Consider the following 19,738-nt stretch of genomic DNA (forward strand, 5'->3'; position numbering starts at 1 on the left):
TTTGTGCCACTCTCAGCCATTGTTCCACAATGGCAGTCTCGTTGCTAGTAAGGAAACTACCTCTATGCGCAGATGATGATGATGAGCATTCAATATAATTGGACTGTCATCTGCCTTCAGGATTTCACTGAATATCTGGACCCACGGATGCCGTGTCACTTTGTTCCAAGCAAATATGGCCAATACTATGTACGACGGCAGACGAGAGTTGCTTCATGTATGTTCAGTTCACCCCTGAAGAACTGGTATTTGGGAAGAATGCTCTTACGAAACGTTTGATGACTAAAAGGGCTGGGGCCTCCTGATGAGAAAAAAAGTTCTAGCGCCAGGTATGGTACTTAAGTACAGTCAGCAAGAATTTTGGCTACTCTCAGTCTTCTACCAACAATAGTTTAATGACTTCTACTTAGCGGATGGGAATATTTTGTGATAACCTGATGGTGATTCCAAGAGCAGCCTATCGTGCGTTCACCAAATTTCATAACACAATCAAGGGACCTACGTGATGTCGCAACTCTTAACTACATGCCTCATTTTATATCCTACCTCACGCTCTGTTCAAAGTTGTTTGAAGACCCTATTTCTTGAATACTCTAAAACTCGAGATAAAGATTTAGGATTGAATCATTTAACAGCGCTGTCCTCAGCAACATCAGCTTCTACACGACGAGGAAGGTCCAACTGTTTATCAAATCGTTAATCGTTAACTGCGAGTCTGACGACAATTAGGTGCAGAAGGGCTCAACTTATCTGGCTAACAGTAAATGGCTAGATACATATATATTTAGAACTCATTGCATCCAAGGCCTTTGACCACTGTTGACCAATGCCTTGTGTTATTCAAAAAGATCCTTTGCCAACTTGGCCTTTGATAACACTTCAATTCGTTGGCTGTTGAGTTACCTCTGTTTACGCTCCGACACGCACAGGCTTGTTGATGAAGTTTCCTGGCCTCACTATCCCTGCTGATGTTCTTCTCACTTTTTCTGGTGCTCTACTACAAATTAAATCCATTGGACCTTATCTTTGTCTGACATAAACAATCTTCCTTCCGTGAATATCAACATAGCCTCATGACATGCCATAATGTTTAGCACAGATGATGTCCAAGTTATATGTCTCACCGAAAATTACTCATGTTTGCCGGACTGTGAATTAACTTCATAAAGTAGTCTTCATAGTGTACATATTGAAATCTGGTGCTTTAAACAAAACAAAATGGCTCCACTAAACAATGCCAAAGAACTGTCGCAAGGATACCATATAACTAAAATATTTAGTACTGTTGGCACGTTTTGCCTATAAAAAACAAACAATTATTTGATTACGAAGGAGATAACCATCGCCAGAGTGAGTAAGGTGAGAGATCTTGGAATTTAATCTAACTGACACAGAATTTTAGCCCTGAGGCTCCATGTTCATAACTATTCTGCTCAAGGAGCTAACCAGAATGCTATGGCTTTTAATCTCAACCGTTTTTCTAACAGAAACATCATAAACAATATATGGTTTGCCACTCCTGAGGACTCTTATATACTTGTGCCGCTTGGTACCGCCCTAAATTCTGGAATATGAGATCTGACCTGTTTTTTCAAACCTCTACACCAAAATATACCTTTTTGCACATGATCTTGAATGAATCCAGCGTCGTCCTCATTCATATAGGTGGGTCGATGGTCTACGACAATGGACACCAGTATCACGATAAGTACCAATTGATGAATCTGTACTCCAAACCTGAACTACGAACATTTTGAGAACTCGCAGTGAACTGATAGCTGACTTAGTAGTTCGTCCACAAAGTTGGTATATATGAGTAAAATGGTATTCGCCCAGACGATCCTTGCAACTTCACCCTCACATTTCAAAACAACCATTCAGCATCTCGTGTCCATATGGACCTCTTCATCAGGCAACACCTATATGGGCGACAAACTATGCAGCAAACAGCACGGTGGCATGTCTACAGAAAAGTCCCGATCAGACAACCTGCCTATCGACTGTCGACCACCTGCTTCCCATGATAGTGTGACTGAACATTGACGTGGGATAAGTGAATAGCGTGCAGTAGCTCAGCCTAACTTAAATGCCTCCTCTCCCTATTTTCCTCACAATGTATGCCACCATACAGTTTTACTGTTCTTTCTGTCTGCTAATTTGCTAAATCTAATACATAATATTTATATTCTTTGTTATTCTTATGCCAATAGTTTATTATCTATTCGCTTATTAATTGTTATAGTTACTGCTTTACTGTTATTAGTTGCATGTTTTTGAAACATTTAGATACAATATATTCCTTCTTATACATTATGCTAATAGGTTTAGTTATAATTCATTTCTATTGTTATAGTTTTTTATTTATTGTTAAATGTTTTCCTGTTTGTATTGTTCACTGTCTATAAAACATATATATATATCTTCGTTATAAATCTTATACCTTGCCATTAATGTTTATTATGTTAATTACTGCCCATAGTCACTATTTTGCTACATCAGATTAAGCTACTTATGTTTCAGATATTTTACTTTCTTTTTATTTAACTTAATTGCATAAACTTCTTCCTCTTCTTATGCCATTAGGGTTTTTTGTGTTATATAATTTATTGTAAAGGGCTATTGAGTGTTGTAGGATGAATTTTATGTTGCCTATGAATTCCTAATATTGTTTCCAGTTTTTTTTGACTGCATAGCTGTTAATATTCAATTTTTCAGCTCATAGTCCTCACATGACTTTTTTGTTTGGTAGAAATTCTTGTTTCAGGTTAAGTTGTTTATTAAAGGTTAATATATATGAATCTTGTAATATAAAATGGAGGAAGTATGCTATGATTTGTTGCGAGAATAAATAAAATAAAACGTACAAAATGACCAGTGCACTTCTTGTTATCATATAAATGGTCAGTGTTATCTGCTTCCCACGATTGCTTATTTGCACAGACAGTGTCTGTGGTCAGGACAATTGTTAGATTATGCACAATTTACCATTTCGTGCAGTCTCTTCAACAATGAGCTTTGTCTAACTTCTATATTACTTTGCTCTGAAAGTTTTTCGATCTTAATTTGTACGTGCATTAATTTTTATAACATACTGGAAACAAGATTCGCATTATTTAACGAACCTATTGCTAATTCGTTCCTTCTGACGACAAAATAATATATTATTGATTATATGGATTAGTCTATATAAAATGGCACAATAATAAAACTTTTAGAACATTCAACACGTGGAACTACTCAGCAACATATAGTACACGGAAGGGTACTTTGGGATTTTAATACCGACCAACAACAACTCTAGACCCAGACATGAATCGTTTATTCCATGACATTTTGCTTTCTACTGATTACTAGATTAGCGTATAACAATATTTCGTCAATTACTAAAACAGGACTCTTGTCCTATAAACGCAAACAACACCCTCCCCATCCTCAGACACGACGGTCAAAGTCCGGTCTCGCTCGCCCCGTTCAGCTGGTGCGTCGCTTTGTTGTACTCTCCGTGTTTGTTACCTCTACATTTCTTCCAAACACAAAAATTCAACCAAAAACAAACATTACACAAAACTAAAAACTAAACTCTTTTATTGAAAAAAACACTCAAAAACTTGTTTTGTTTATTCTTGATCACACCCACCCACCACCCAAAATACGAGTGCCTCCGGCCGAAGCCCTCGCTGATGTCAACGAAAGAAAAACATCCCCTCGAGATAGTTAGGCCTACGTCATCAGTAAAATATATCAAAATTTCTAGTGGGTCCTGATTCAGAAATAATAAATTGACAATCCGTGTTATGTAATGGAAAGGCAATTAATGTTACCGTTGCAAAACCAATGTGGACTGCCGTAATCGGGATTCCTCGAGAATTAATAAGATCAAACAGCGACACACATATACCTGGAAATGCTTGTAAGGTTTGTAATTAAAGTGTTGTTTTTTGTTCTAATCATGTTTGTTTCTATAAATTGTTATTATTATTTGTGTTCTTCATACTGGTGTAGTCGGTATAAGCCCAAAGTACCGTAAGAAGTTGATGGTTGGGTGAATTTCACAATATTTTGTTTTACTTTTCCAAGTTGCATTTCCTATAAAGCAGTCATACCCGGAGGCATTCATGACCAGACCATCTAGAACTTTATTTTTTACTGATTGGTAGGCCTACTACCTCAAGAGATGTTTTTCATATGTAGCCATCAACATCGGCAGCACCGAGGCAGATGGCTTGAGACACTGGTGCCAGGCTGATGTGAACTTTTACTCTTAGAAGATTTAAATTAACAAAAACATCTCATTTGTTTCAAATTACCCTGATTGTAACATCATTGTTATTTTACGTATCCAAAGATGGTTTAATGGCTGACGTCATCAACAAACCAATAGGAGGTTGCCTTACGACCATAACAAGACCACATGATACCTGTAGAACAAAGTAATATTACTCTGTGCGAGTAGTTCCACTTTTAATTATAATTTCGTTATTTATTATTTCCAACCATTGAAACCTTATATTGTTTTGTTCAGGAGGACATTAGCAATAGGATAAACATAAAACTCATATTCTGCCTGGTCCGCCATTAACTTCATAATTAACAATATTTTTTATTTCACCCCCCCCCAAACCCATATATTTTCAGCCGAAAGAGCAGCATACATATTATGTTATAATTAGCACCTCCAGTCATTAATTTCACTGATACAAAATTTTAGTATTTTTAGATTCAAAGGTAAAGTTGGAAGTGTGAATTAAATACTAGTATACATTGAGAACACGATTCTAAAATTATAAAAATTGTTATTCTTACCCTAGCAAAATAGCTGGAGCATAAAACATGTCTCTAATTAACAAACCAACATATGAATAATAATTAGTATTATTATTTCTTTGAAACGAATAACTTAATTTTGAAAACTTATACGATGGTCTGCACCTTCAAACAAATGTTTGTGACGTTTTAATACCACAATACACCTTTTTAATAAAAATAATAAAATTGAAATATGGTTGTGAGTTACTTGGTTCTTAAATTACCTAAATCAAATTCTTTTGTAAAAATTGGTAACCATTTTAATTTTTGTAAGTAGTTTATATTAGGACAAACAAATTTATCGTTTGTTCTGGGTGTGTTGATTGAGTGGTAAGCGTTTAGAGTAAGGCATTCAACATAAACATCCGTACAAGTGGAGGTTATGTTGTCTGTTTTTATATCCTGTATTGCAAATTACATGCAGATTTTTACGTGTTTAACCAAAAGTACCTTGCTTATTTCTCCTATTACTCTGAGTTTGCTGTTATTTTTAATTTTTAGTTCCAATAATCTCTTTTCACTGAATACAGGGTCCCTGTGAAATTAATTTTAAGTTACAATATATCTTTTCATCCAACATTTATTTATTATTTAAAATAGTATTCAATATATTATGAACAATAACTGCTAATACGTTATCATTGAAGAAAGGAATGGTCATGAATTTGGATATGCAAAGGACCTTTACTCCGACTTCAAATATATCATTTAAATTAAAAAGAAGTCTATATACAAAGTTTCACTATTATCCCAGTAAATTCACCATCAAAAGCAAGCAAGATAATTTTTACAGTGTATATTAACGTTTAGTTACGTAACGTAAAACTAAAGTTAGAGATTTTTTTTCTACTACATACACAATTCGAGTACCGCTTTGAAATTCATTTACAATTTTGTACGAACTATGAATTCAATATTTGAGTAAAATTTAGTAAGTTGTAATAGTTGTTATCCATATATATATTTTATGTGTCATGAATTATGTGATCAGTGACAGATTAGATTGTATGTAACTGTATTCCACCATGGGTTTAGAATTTGTCTTCTTCCCAAGGTTTGCTTGTTTGAAAAACTTAGGACCATTAACATGATATGTGATGTTAGTTCTTTTATTTAAAAGTGTGTTTTGTTAAATCATATTTATTGGTTTCATCTATATATTTATAGGACCCTAACACCACCCCCAATTTTGTTTTTTTTTTTTGGATTTGAGGACCTCTAAACGTACACTGGCGGGGGTTAGATTCTATAATTGGAGGCCAACTTTAATATAAGCACCTATAAAATATTGAAGCAATTGAGTATTGTGCGTTATTTTTAGAAATTTTATAAACTGAATTTAAAAATAAAACACTGATTTTTTTATTCTTAAACTACATGAAATTCGGATGGATAATCTGGACAATTTTTATTTAATAATCATTAAAGTTTTTTTGTGGCTGTGGTGTTAAATTTATATTACAAATAGGAAGGAAATTTAATGAAGTTGTGCAGGCTCTCACTTGTAAGATCGATAAATTTTACTTTGTACATTTTTTCAATTTGGTTCGCCAGGCCGTCAAAATACTCTTTAAGGGTGCGGGTTCTATCCCTGATTCTCTTTCCCTCACCACATCACTCAACATACTGCAACATTCCAGTGCGCCATCAAAATTACGCTAGGAAAGCGATTCAACTGCGAGCAACTATTAACATTACAAGCCACCAGACCTTCAAGTTTACTACATATCACATTTTTAAGATTTAAGTCTACTGCTTCCATTATCATAACCAGAAAATGACCAGCACAAGCTCTCTATTTAAGGGCATGTTTAGGAAAATTCGCCTCTCAAAACATTTCTAATGTTATATTCAAAAGATTGAATAGTGATGAAAAACGTCATCCTTTTTTAATTTTCAGAAGTGTCGCTCTACTAAACGGCAAAAGGGGAGGAAGAGGAAGTACAAGAAAAACTCTTGTCAATTTTTGTTATTTTAGAATTAGAAGTAGACGGGGAGAGAGAAGTGAGCGCTCATTCCATTAACAACTTTGTGTTTAAATGATAAGAACCTTTTGTTTACTGTGACAATTAATTCTCACGCAAGTGTACAGGTAACAGTATAACCAATATCCATACCAATAGTATAACCATAGTATACCCAATGGGGACCCATCAAGAATATCCCTTATTATCAACCATGGTACAGTTTACTAAATATATCTTTCTTAAATTAAATCAGTTGCTTTATAAGAGAGTAGTATTTATTTAGAAATAAGTAAGTAAGTACGCTTGACATGGTGAAAAATGGTTATTCTGTAATAAAATAGCCATTGTGTTCTTATACTACTCTGTGGACACCCTCGAGTGTTAACCGGGCCCCCAAAGCTTTCAAACAAATAAATTAATTTAAACTAATTATTAAGAAAACTGGTAGATAATAATCTCTTCTCTTTTACTGCGAAAAATTTACCATAACATCCATGAAATTTTACGTGAACCTACTTCTAATAACTAATTTAGAATGGAAGTCAAGACCCTCCAAACAAGGTGTAATAATGCCAACCACACCCAGACACCTGTAACCACATTAAGGTGCCATTCGGCGGTGGAAATAATATACGCGAAATATAAGGCGCTGAGCCCGACTTCAGAGAGAAGGGGACAGGGACATATTTCCACAGCCCTTTCAGGGAGGTGCATTAAACTAAAGCTATTTAATACGAAAAACTAAAGCTAACGACCTGGTTGGTTGCCGCCCGCCGACATACGTACGTGTAAAGGAATCCGCTGACATCAGAAGCGAAGAGGGAGCTGTGTTCAACAACGCAAGGCCTCGAGCCGTCCAAAGTAACCATGTTAGTTTTGTTAATTACAGGATTGAATCGTTGGCGGCAGCAAACCATATGGACCAACCACCAGGGTAAGACCCTGCTGCGCTCCTGATTTGGTCGGGTCGGGGGGGTGGATTGTATTGGTCCGTGGGGGGACGGGTCAGGTGGGGGGGGGCCAAGAGAGAAGGGAAAGGGGCATTCATTGGAAGGCGAATCTTAGAGCAGGGGAGTTCTAAAAATTGTTCGCGGGATGCGTGTAATATCATATTTCGGCTCCCCTCTCTACAATTCTCTAATTCTATTGTTCTAGAGCCAAATTCTAAATTTTCAATCATGTGTTAATTTTTAATTCAATTAGTTTTAATCTTTTGCTATCTTAATCTAAATCTCTAATCACAAACGTTCGAAAATTTAAAAAAGTAAGATTTTATTCCGACTTCGCTGTTTTATTTTTTAAAGTTCGACCTTTTCCTCGCCGCGAACTCAAGAACGAAGATCCCCTTTTTTTGTCTCCCACTGGCAAACTACAGGTCGGCGGCAGATCACAAACTCATAGTATAATTAAGTAAAGAACATGGCCTAAGCATTAGTTATTTTGCTAGTTGTCTTTTTTAGAGTTCCTTCTGCTGTCATTGCCCCTTCCGATGACCTAAATGAATTCCGGACCCCGGACGATCTGAGTTTATGGGTAATTTTCCCAAGATTCTTTAAAATCTTTAAAAAACAAAAACCAATTATATATAAAAAAAAAAACAAAAAAAAAAAAAAACAAAGAAATATAAAAAAAAAAAAAATAGTTCCTTTACAAAACAAAAAAAAAAAAAAGTATAAAAAATCTATAAAAAAAATAAACTACTTTTACTATCGGAGACTAGAAGGCCTACTTAATTTTAAATATTTTTAGTCAATTGTACTAGAAATTATTGTTTTGATTCATTTCGAGTTACCCTAATAGAACTTTGAAATACCAAGCTAATTTTCCTAATGTCACATCAACAAACCTTTTGGTTTTTACCCCAGCCCATTTTGGAAATGAGTTTTTATAAACCTTTTTAATTCTTCAATTTTTAAGCAACTGCTATAACAATCGGCATTATTGTTTGTTTACTTTTTTTATTATGAAGAAATAAAAACTAAACTTCAAGAATTTTTACCACTTAACCTGTGAGTTTAATTTTTTAATGCCTAACCTGTCGGACTTTTCATAACAAATCACATAATTACAAAACTAAGGTATTGTTTCAACTAAATAAAAGGTAATGAAACGTCTAATATAGGCCTATATATCCAAACAGTTTTCCTAGGATTAGTGTTATTATTTGCTCTACTCATGATATCTGTAAATAAGCTAAAAAAATAACTAACAATTATTACAATTAACTATGAGGAACTCATCTCAATGTTTGTAAAAATAATAGGCTAAATTAAAGGTTTGGCCCCCTATACTACAAAATTAATGAGCAATATTTTTATAAGTCAAGCAGTGCTGATCAGACCAATAATTTTTAACCTGTTTTTTATTGATGATTTATATTGTCTTTGGGGTGGGGCAGCATCTTTAGAGAGGGTCACACTAGCCCTTAAGGCAGTTGGTAGTTTTAGTCCGTTCAACTACTAGTTTTGTTTCGTAAGGTCATTATTAGAAATTTTAAAGCACTTTGTTTCCTGTTTATTTACGCTTTTCACTTTCAAAAACATTTCTAATGGAAAATAAATCATGTGAAGGGGAGGCCTAAAGATAATAATGGACCAAAATTACTTCTAGGGACACAATTAAAATTTTGTTTTGTATTTAAAATGTGTATATTGACTCTAAATATAATAAAAAAATTCTTTTTACTACGAATAAAGGATAGCAATAAAATCATAACCTTGTTTTTCTTTCTTAATTTTCAAGTTCGACACTCCAATATTACCTAAAACATTCTCAAACTCAATATGTTAAGCACACTAAAATAACACTTTATTTGAAACAAATAAAATGTTATTTTATTTTATCAAATTTTCACCTAAAGTAAAAATATAGCATTATTTTAACACTGATCATATTTTTAGGAGTAAATTAAAATGCATATCTTGATTAGTATATGTCTATATCCTTTAGAATAGAACAAAAATGAAATAAGCTTAAGTTAACATGATTTTAGCTATTTACAAATTTATTTACATGATAAAGAAATGTCAGTTAAATTTCTTATTTTAGGTACTCTTCCTAAACTATTCTAAGAGTATTTTCACTTAGTGGGAACCTTGAATAATTACGTCACTACACGCCTTAAAATTTAAAACCCCAAAATGGTTTGGTTCCATATTATAATTATGAACAAACAAACATAAACTGGTAAAGTGGACGTGGGCAATTTATGTATGTTTTTAAAACGTCAAGTCAACCAGACTTTGGGGAAAACTGGTAGGGTTAAACAAACAAAATTATGATAAATTTTAAAACATATTATTACACATATCAGATGTGTAGAAATATAAATTGCATTAATGCTTCCCTTTCCATTTCCCCTTTGCAATAAATTATGGCAAAAAAGCCAAAGTAGTTGTGTGTATATATATATATATAATATATATATATATATATATATAAAAATATTTTAAAAATGCACAAGCATTATGTATACAACATTTTACTTACATACAAAATTATTTTTAAATCTGTATTTTGATGGGAAAACGGATGACATCAATGTTGAGATGACTAGAAATAACAAAAAAATCCAAGATACTCTTAAGTTGCACATCACAAGACTACATCTTCCACCTACAAGTGTCCACCACACACATAGATATGGTCTGCTCTAACCAGCTTCCTTCTGAACCAAACGTCTCCCTTATTAACTCCTTCAGCTCAGGATCACACAGGACAATTAGTGATAATAAAACATTTTTAACAAATTTACCTTCTCTAATTATGCATAGCAGACATCTCTGGAACAGAAACCTTCCACTACTCAATAAAACCCATTGAAAAAATAAAAATGGAAGTGACATACTTAGTTCCAGATCAAACAGAAGAATTGTATAAAAATTTTTTAGAAATTTTGGGCTTGCATGCGGAGAAAAAGAAAACAAATGATTAAACATGACCAAAAAACTAGAGAAAAAGCGTGATCAAATTTTTCGCACCCAAGAAGATAACTACTGGCTGGTTTTAGATGAAACCAAAGCTACTGCAATAGAAGGGAAAAAGAACTTATGACCTTTACTTCAAGACCCAAAGAAAACATCTGACATCCAAATTAATTAATAATGCTGACGGGCAAAATCAGAGATATGTGGAATATAAATAAAAAAAGTAGGTGCAAAAAATAAGTATACAAACGAAACTATACAACTTAAAACTAATGGGCCAACAAACTCAAAATGAAGTGAAAACAACTATAATGAAACAACCAAAAACTGCAGCTGACTTTGATGACATGTGCTCCCAAACTGATAAAAACATGCATTGGCCTCTAGTATGACTACTGACAGCTATAATCAACAAATAATTTTCACAGGGTGCTTTTCAATCAAAATTTAAATCAGAAAAAGTTTATCCCAAGTTCATAAAAGGAGATCCAACCCAAGATAGTTTCCAAATTCAACACATGAAGGGTACTTAACTGGTGGCTACAGAAAAAAGCAATCTGTATACTAACAGGAAATTTAGCCTACAAGAATCCTGTAGAGTTGCCTTTAAACAGCAAAAATTTCTGTTTGAAGTAGCCCTGTACATCCTAGAAGTAGTTACCTGCAAGTAAACAAGACCTGGCAAGAGGAGTGATGCACATTCCTACAATTCAAGAGCAGCACAAATTACACACTTCCCACTTACTGACTGATCCTGAAAAAATCCCCCCCCCCCCCCCCCCACCCCCCCCCCCCCCCACCCCCCCCCCCCCCCACCCCCCCCCCCCCCCACCCCCCCCCCCCCCCACCCCCCCCCCCCCCCACCCATTAGATCTTTATCTTTAAGTTTCACATAATTATGTTTTTAGTTCACAACCAAATTTTAAATAGATTTGCTGTGATGAGATCCATAGTGGAAACATATTTAAATGCATAAAAAATGAAGACTTAGTGCCATATTGATAAAACGTAGTAGTTAATATTGCATCGATAATTGCTTTAAAAGCTAGTTTTGTTGTTGAAGTTTGTTTAACCATGAACAGAACTATACCACCATATACAGATCCGCGCTGCTTTCTAAATTTGTTTAGAAACTTTGGTTATTAAATCTTAAATGGCTTGAAAGGAAAAAAAAAAAAAAAAGTAGGTTTTTTTTAAAAGAATTTTTAAATGGGGTTCTTTTGTTGAAAAACAGTAACGATTGGTGTACATGTCTATATAAAAGCCGTTTCTAAAAAAAAAAAAAGTGCCCATTAAAAAAAAATTTAAATTATTTGTAACAACCAATTATATTTTTTTATATATAATTGAGAACCTCAATCTTAAAAACTATTTTTCATGACATTTTGTTCCACTGATTGGCCTCCATTTTTATGCATGTGAAATTGTAAGACAATATTATGTGCCAAGCCTTATCGACTGCTAAGTTTATATGGCAGTTCCTTATCTGCCACATGCTGTCATTGGTATACTGTTGCCCTACCACACTGAAACTGTTGGCAGGTTAGTCTTTTTCTTTTATAAAATTTTGGGTTTAGATTGAATATCAAAAAAAAAATTACTCTAAGAATTAGAATTTGTTGACCGATTTAAGTTTAATTGAGTATTTCAGTTTTTATATTTATTTCTTTTTCTTCAGACATCACAATTGCGGGATAAAAAATCTAGAGAAATTTAACCAATATAACTTTGGGTTATGTAACAAATTAAAATATGCCCATATGTTCAAGTACCATATTATAAATTTATATATTATCCATCATCCCCCCCCCCCTCCTACTCCCCTAAAAATTCGATACGAGACCTCCCCTCCCCCCAAGCCCCCCCCCCCATGTCCCATTTTAATTGTTTAATGACCTAAGTTATAAGTTTGTTTGGCAACCTATTGTAAGATAAAAAAAAAAAAAAAATTTAAAAAAAAAATTTATAAAAAAATAATTATACTTCAATCCTTCCTGGAGTCTTTAAGTAACTAATGTTTATTTTCTTTTATAATTTAGCATGTATCATGTTTTTTACAGGAACCGGTGAATCATAGCAACCACCACAGCAATGCAAACTCTACTCATAAATTCTAGTAATCATTTCTCAGGTAAGAACTATTTCTCTCAAACACTGCACCAATATCGTTAAAAGGACACCTTAAAGAAAACAATTCAAGAAATGACCCAGCATGGGCAGTCTCTTATTCACATTCATACTGATGCCTCAATACTTACAGTATTGATATTTTAACTCTAGGAGTATAAATCAATCGTCCATTTTCTTGCTTGATCTGGTCAGTTAAAAATGCTATTGACCTAAAACGGTTGATTTGAATTACAGATCACAGATATTCATATAAATTATTTATTTATTTTATTACCATTCCATGATTATTTTGCACATTGACGTCTTGTTAAAATGTGTTTCAAATTGTCACCCTTAGATCAAGTGACATTTTATTGTATGTGCAGATGCACTATGTATGTATATAAAGTGCAAACTTCACATTTTTTGTTTACTCATAGTTTTATGTTAATTTTAAATGTAAATCTTAAAATGGCTTTAAAAAAAATCCATAGAGTACAAATTTCGCTGTTTTAAATTTGTTTAAAGGATATTTCAAAGTGGATACCTTTTGTACCTTTTCTTGATTTTTTGTTACATTGGGTGACAGTTTTTTAGGCTCCAATAAAACATAGAACTTTTAAAAAGGGCAATCTCTACATTTTGATTTTTTTTTTTGACAGGAAAAATGCTGACTATCAAACTCTATAATTCATTTTATGTTTTACGTTTTCATATTTAATATTAGAAAGCGAGTCTACATTTACTTAAAAGACTGCCTTTTATAATATTTCATAGATGCCCTAAGGCAAATAAGTATTCAATTAAAAATGTAAAGTGATAAATGTATGTATCTTTAGGAGTTTTGGAGTTTCGACGAGGAGGTACTCGACCCTATATCAAATCAGCAGACAGCAGCCATCGCAAGGCCCAACGCAACTCACAGCCCATGTACGTTCCCCCTGCACAACGGAAAGACTAGACTCACATGTACATAGCCTCGCTGTTGTTAGTCTAGTACTCGTATACTTATTGTTTTGTACGCAGCTCAGTATCAGAGTTGGTATACTCCCCATCTTGAGACTGACCAAGTCACTTTGTCTACTTCATTATAAATTTAAGTGATATTCTTTATGCCCATGTATCATACTACTCATCTTTGGTGAAATAATTGTTTTTTATTGAGTAATAGATGTAAAAGTTAAGAGTTAATAAAATGTGAGCTTATGATGAACTTTTGTATTTACACTTTTAAGTATTTTTTGTTTTATATATTTGTGTTATTTTTTGTGATCAACACAGTGTTTATGACTGAAAAGACATAATTATTAAAATCAATATGTATATATCAAACTGAATACATTCAGTACTACTTACAAGTAAAAATTGCTATCTAGGTTACATTCCCAAAATAAAACAATAAGTGGTGAAATGGTGCAATTGATCTATAAAAATCTGAAGCATTTTACCACCCGAGTTTCTATTCCTCACAAAGTTATAACTTAATTAAAGCAACATATTTTATTATGTCCATCTACATGCTACTTTAGATTAAAGATTTTTTTTTTTTAAACTCTAGAAATCAAATTAATGCAGAATTAAAGGGGGAACAGGAAACCTTGTTGACTCAAACTTTCGAACCTCTCAAACCCATGGTCCAGTATCAGTGGGGTGTACCTGACCTTCAGTATATACTATAAACCGGTGTTGATTATAATTTTGTTACATCACATATGTTTTTGATTAACTGCTTTATTTTCTTACGTCTAACTAATTAATACATAATATATCTCTCGTAAGGATGAATTGTTATTATTTGTTTGTAAAAGATTTGAAATTATTTATTGTTGTCATAGTGTTTTTGTTACAACAGTCATTCTTTGTTCATTATAACCTTGTAAGATTGTATTTATTTGTAATTTCATTACTCTTAGTATAGTAAATTATTAATTTACTTGATAGTTTGTGTATCTCTTTTCAACCTTCTTTGGAGATTTAATTCTAATTTTGAATTAAAAATTTTTAAACAGAGAGATTGTGCAAAGTATTGACCCCCTGAATTTTTTTCATCAAGCTGAATATCACATAATTTGTGTGGTGTAGTGTAGTTATAAACAGTATGTACAGGTTTGGCATGGACTAAAACAGAGACAACACAATCTTATCGGCAACAATATATGTTGTTCTCCTAGGTAGAAACAGATTTTAAGTACTGTGTGACATTATAATTATTGTGTAAATTATTAACACTGTGTATACATATAAATTTGAATTACAAAACATAGAACCCACAACAACAACAAAATTTCAAATTGTGGTCCAGAAGAAAATGAGACAAATTTTTATATTTAAAAATTTTCTATTTTTATGAATCATCTAATCAAGAGAAGCAGCTATCCTTTTTTGTTCAAAAAACTTAATAGTTTTTATTTCACTACAACACTGTATTTAATACTGTTTCAGAATATATATATATATATATATATATATATATATATAATACTATATATATATATATATAAACACAATATATGTTTTTTATTAAAGGATATGTGAAAACATTACAAGAATAAACATCGACAATAGTTTTTTTGTGTTATATTGACTGGCTAGCTGCAGCATGGCCACAACGGCCAAATTGAGTTTCACTCTACTAAGCTTAATCTTTAATTTTTTATATAGTACATTATTTTTACTTCCTTGTATATTTTTTTTACATTTTTGATGCTTGCTTGTTGAAAACAAACCCAACCTCCTTTGGTGTCGCCTCCATGGACAAACCCAAAACCGTAATGAATGTCTAATTAGGTGAGAGACTTCTTACACAAACTTTGTACGCCTTCAGAACCTTGAAAAACTTTTTTTTTTTTAGGTGCAGCAGTTGCAATCCTATTGGTTTTAATAATGGCTCAGTATTAAAAATCATTATTCCTCAAAGACTAGTTTTTTCATCTACGAAAATATATGGTTTTGTGATTGTGGAACATTGATCATGAAAAGACAGCAAAGGGCTTTTAGAGGAATCAATGAAGAAAATAAAAAGAAAAAAGTGAGGAGAAGACCAAAATTGAAGGAAAAGAGAGTACAGTGAAAAAAAGTAGTACAGTCGAGGGGTTTTTTTAGTAGTGTCTCTAGTGGGTGCTGTTCTTTAAACTTGATTTCCTAAAGTAGTAGTATTTTTTTAATGTTTAGGTAAAATTTTTGTAAAAAAGTATTAGGACTAGAAACTTCAATTTGAACACATCCATTCTACACATACAAATAAGTAGGATTCATAATTTTATGTTATTAAACAAATTAACATTTTTATATTTCGTTATTTTATTATTTTCTAAATTATTACTTTTTTGAAAACTTTCTTGATGCAGAATGTTCAATTGTGAGGAAATATTATTTACAGTATGATATCACAAAATTGGTATATTTTCACCAAAATTAATTGCTTGTCACCAGGCTTGTATAGATGATTAATAAAACTACCACAATGGGTTAACCCATTGTAGATTGAAAAACTTGAAAACAAGGGAGTAAACAAGAGCTTCAAGCTAGGAGTAGATTTTTTGCATAAAGATAAGGTTATGGATTGTACCCGCTGGCCCAGAAATGTAACACTGAAGCGTTTTTTATTCAGAAACACACAAACTCTCAGTGTAACTTAGTTTCTCATTTGTCTAACATTCAGTCTAGTGATATATTTATTATTCCCTCCTAGCCTAAACTCCCAAACAACTAGACATAGGCCTAAGTTAAAAAAGCCTATGAAAAATTATAGCTCAGACAAGGTAATAGCCTCAATAAATGTTCAATGTTTAAGGACAAAAATGGAGGTTCTATCTTTCTTTATATTGGAAACTAGACGCAAAATATACTGTGTATTTCAGAGCATTGGCTAGTTAAAGATGAAATTGATGTGTACACCCAAATTGAAGATTTAATTTTGGCGGATGCCTATTGTAGACAGAAACATAAAAATGGAGGCACAGCAGTTTATGTTAAAAATAATCTTAGATATAAAAAACTTAACCTTGAACAATTTTGTAAAGAACTAACTTTAGAAATTGCCCGCTATTGAGCTCTTGGACTCTCTAATGATCATGTCGATCTACCGCTCTCCTGATGGTGATTTTGATGAGTTTATCCAACTTCTGGACAAATGTTTTACTTTTCTTTCTCGAAATAAGAAAAAACTTGTGGTCTGTGGTGACTTTAAATGTACACCTGGAAGAAAAATCACGGGAAGAGAACATTTTTACAAACATGCTCATTAGTCATTGGCCTATACATTTCAAACAGACTACCCGCAAGAGGCCCAGCGTGCCTAGATTCCATGGCTACAAATTTTGATTCTTGGGATTATAAGGTGGAAGTCATTGAACCTATGATTGCGGACCATAGTGCAGTTTATTATGACAATAAAGTCAAGCTTGGGAAATGGTAAACACAAAGAAGTTTCATGTTGCATGATAAGTATAGTTTTACAAAGCGCGTCATCAAGGATGAACAGCTGCATTTTTTTTATTACTAAGGAGGGCTCTAAAAAACGAAAACTGGCCAATTGAATTGGGATGATCACTATTTATCTGAGCACTCCTTTGATAGATTTCTTCAAACCTTTAATTACAATTTTGACATAACTTTTCCATTAAAACCTTTTAGAAAAAAAATCCAGAAAACGGAATTAAATGTCAGTTTAAAGATAAATCTTGGTATACGGAAGGCAGACTTGCGCAGGCTTAAAAACTTAGTAGTTCTTCTAAATGATCATTATAAATCAGCAGTCTCACCAAAAGACCGTGATGAGTACTATGCATTATATTGTAAAACAAAATAAACAATACAGACTGGAAGTAACAGAAGCTAAGAAGGCTTTCAACGTCCACACCATCAGATCATCCTCCAACCATGTGTAAAGCGGGCTGGGATATTATAAACTCACACAGACCTAAGAAGCCATATGCTTCCTGCCTCAGAAAGTCCCGACAACATAAACAATTTCTTTATAGAGGGTGTTGAATGAGATAGTGACAAACCTTCCCGGAGATGGACTTCAACCCTCTGTATATTGCGAATAGGCCTAAGCTTATATTAGACCACTGGCTAGAGGTGCGGCCACTAGATATTATAAAAATAGTAAATAGGCTAAAGAACTCTAGAAGCCCGGATATCTATGTCAATAGTCAATAGTCAAATAATTCTTTATTTACATCAGCATAAAGAAGTGTAATGGCGTCAAAATTTACAATGAATTAAAATCCAGGTCTCTTGCTTTACAATGTACTGTTTACAGAGTCAAAAAATTCTGTCATGGTGTAAAAGGGTCTTTCCATGAGCCAGTCTTGAAGGCTTTTCTTCATCTCATTCCCTCCAAGATTTTTCAGGTTGAGATGGTAGGGTGTTGAAGATTTTTTCTTCCCATGTAGGATGGTTTCCTGCTGTACCGTGTAGTATGGTGTCCAGGAAGGAGGTAGTCAGTTGCTCTCCGGGTGTTGTGGGAGTGAGTATCCTTAGCTCTTGGTAACTCCATTTCAACTGTCTGGACAACTACAGAGTAGATGTACAGTGCTATGACAGTCATGAGTTTTTAAAGTCTTAAAAGCTTCTCTGCAGCTTTCAAGTGAGTCCCAGATCTGCCAGTGTCCTTATTGCCTTTTTTTGGAGGAGTAAGATCTTGCTAAGATTATGGGCAGATGTTCCTCCCCATACTGATATACCATACCTTATATGGGATTCAAAAACAGCATGGTAAGTTGTCTTTGCCGCTTTGCAGTCCTCCTATCCACTTAATTCTTCTTACTCGCGTAGATTCCAGATCCAAGCTTTTTGGTGTTCCTTGCTTTGTTTTGAAAGCGGTGATCCATGAAGTAGCAAACCCTCTATCAGTAGTAATAAACAAGTGTCTTAGTGGACGTTTCTTTCCAGATGTTTTGAAGATTGCACGCACAGTCCCCATCTACAAGAAAGGAAATCCTGAGGAACTGGTGAATTACAGGCCAGTTTCAGTTCTGCCTAAGGTCTAAGGTCAAGGAGTCAATAATGAAAAAACAGTTGGTTGATTTTTTTGAGTCCAACAATCTGCTCAGCAACACCCAACATGGCTTCAGAAGTGGAACGTTCTACAACCACTGCCTTATTATCCATAGCATCAAAGATAATGGAAGCTTTCGAGGCTGGCGAATCAATGGCTCTTGCGCTCTGTGATCTGAGCCGGAGCATTTCGATTGTGTGCCACATAAGATACTACTTAGCAAGCTAAATTCCTATGGGATCGAAGGAACAGTTCACAAAACTATTTCCAGCTATCTCGAAAATAGACAACAGAGGGTATCGCTTGGTGGTGGCTACTTCAGGAAGTAGAGAAGTCATGCATGGAGTGCCACAAGGTTCCATCCTGGGACCTTTGCTCTTCTTAATTCTTGTGAATGATTTAAGACTAGGGAGGCAGGGCAGTGCTGTTTGCAGATGACACTACAGCTCCTGTCCAGAGGAAAGCTGATACACTCCGTGCTTCAGGAAGCCGAGGACTTTTTAGCAGATGCCAAGAGGTGGTTCACCACAAACAAACTAAAATTAAACGAAGAAAAAAACACAACTGATATTCTGTACTCTAAAAAAATGGAGATGTCATAGAGGACTGTGATGAAGCCGTTAAATTACTCGGTTTCTGGCTGGACCCGAAGTTAAATTGGAATTGCCACGTAGACAAAGTCTGCACAAAACTCTCCAGGGTTATCTTTTTTCCTGAGAAACGTGGTACCAGAGTGGTTGCCACGCACTTTTTCACAGCCACCTAGCCTATGGTATTCTGTTCTGGGGCCATGCATCAGCATGCAGCAGAATACTTGTTCTCCAAAAGAAGGCGCTACGCATCATTACATCTTCAGACCATCTGGAGCATTTGTAGGCCTATTTTCAAACGCCTCAGGGTATTAACGGTTCAAGGCCAATATGTAA

General features: G+C 34.0%; 1 long non-coding RNA gene across 1 annotated transcript; it reads left to right on the forward strand.

The window, feature by feature from the left end:
• Positions 1-12,703: 12,703 nt before the first annotated feature.
• Positions 12,704-14,818, forward strand: LOC124362250. Its single transcript, XR_006922448.1, has 2 exons — positions 12,704-12,830; positions 13,648-14,818. It is a non-coding gene; the product is annotated as an uncharacterized LOC124362250 (long non-coding RNA).
• Positions 14,819-19,738: the final 4,920 nt, after the last annotated feature.

This window comes from Homalodisca vitripennis, chromosome 5 (genome assembly GCF_021130785.1).
Source record: "Homalodisca vitripennis isolate AUS2020 chromosome 5, UT_GWSS_2.1, whole genome shotgun sequence".
NCBI classification, from domain to species: domain Eukaryota; kingdom Metazoa; phylum Arthropoda; class Insecta; order Hemiptera; family Cicadellidae; genus Homalodisca; species Homalodisca vitripennis.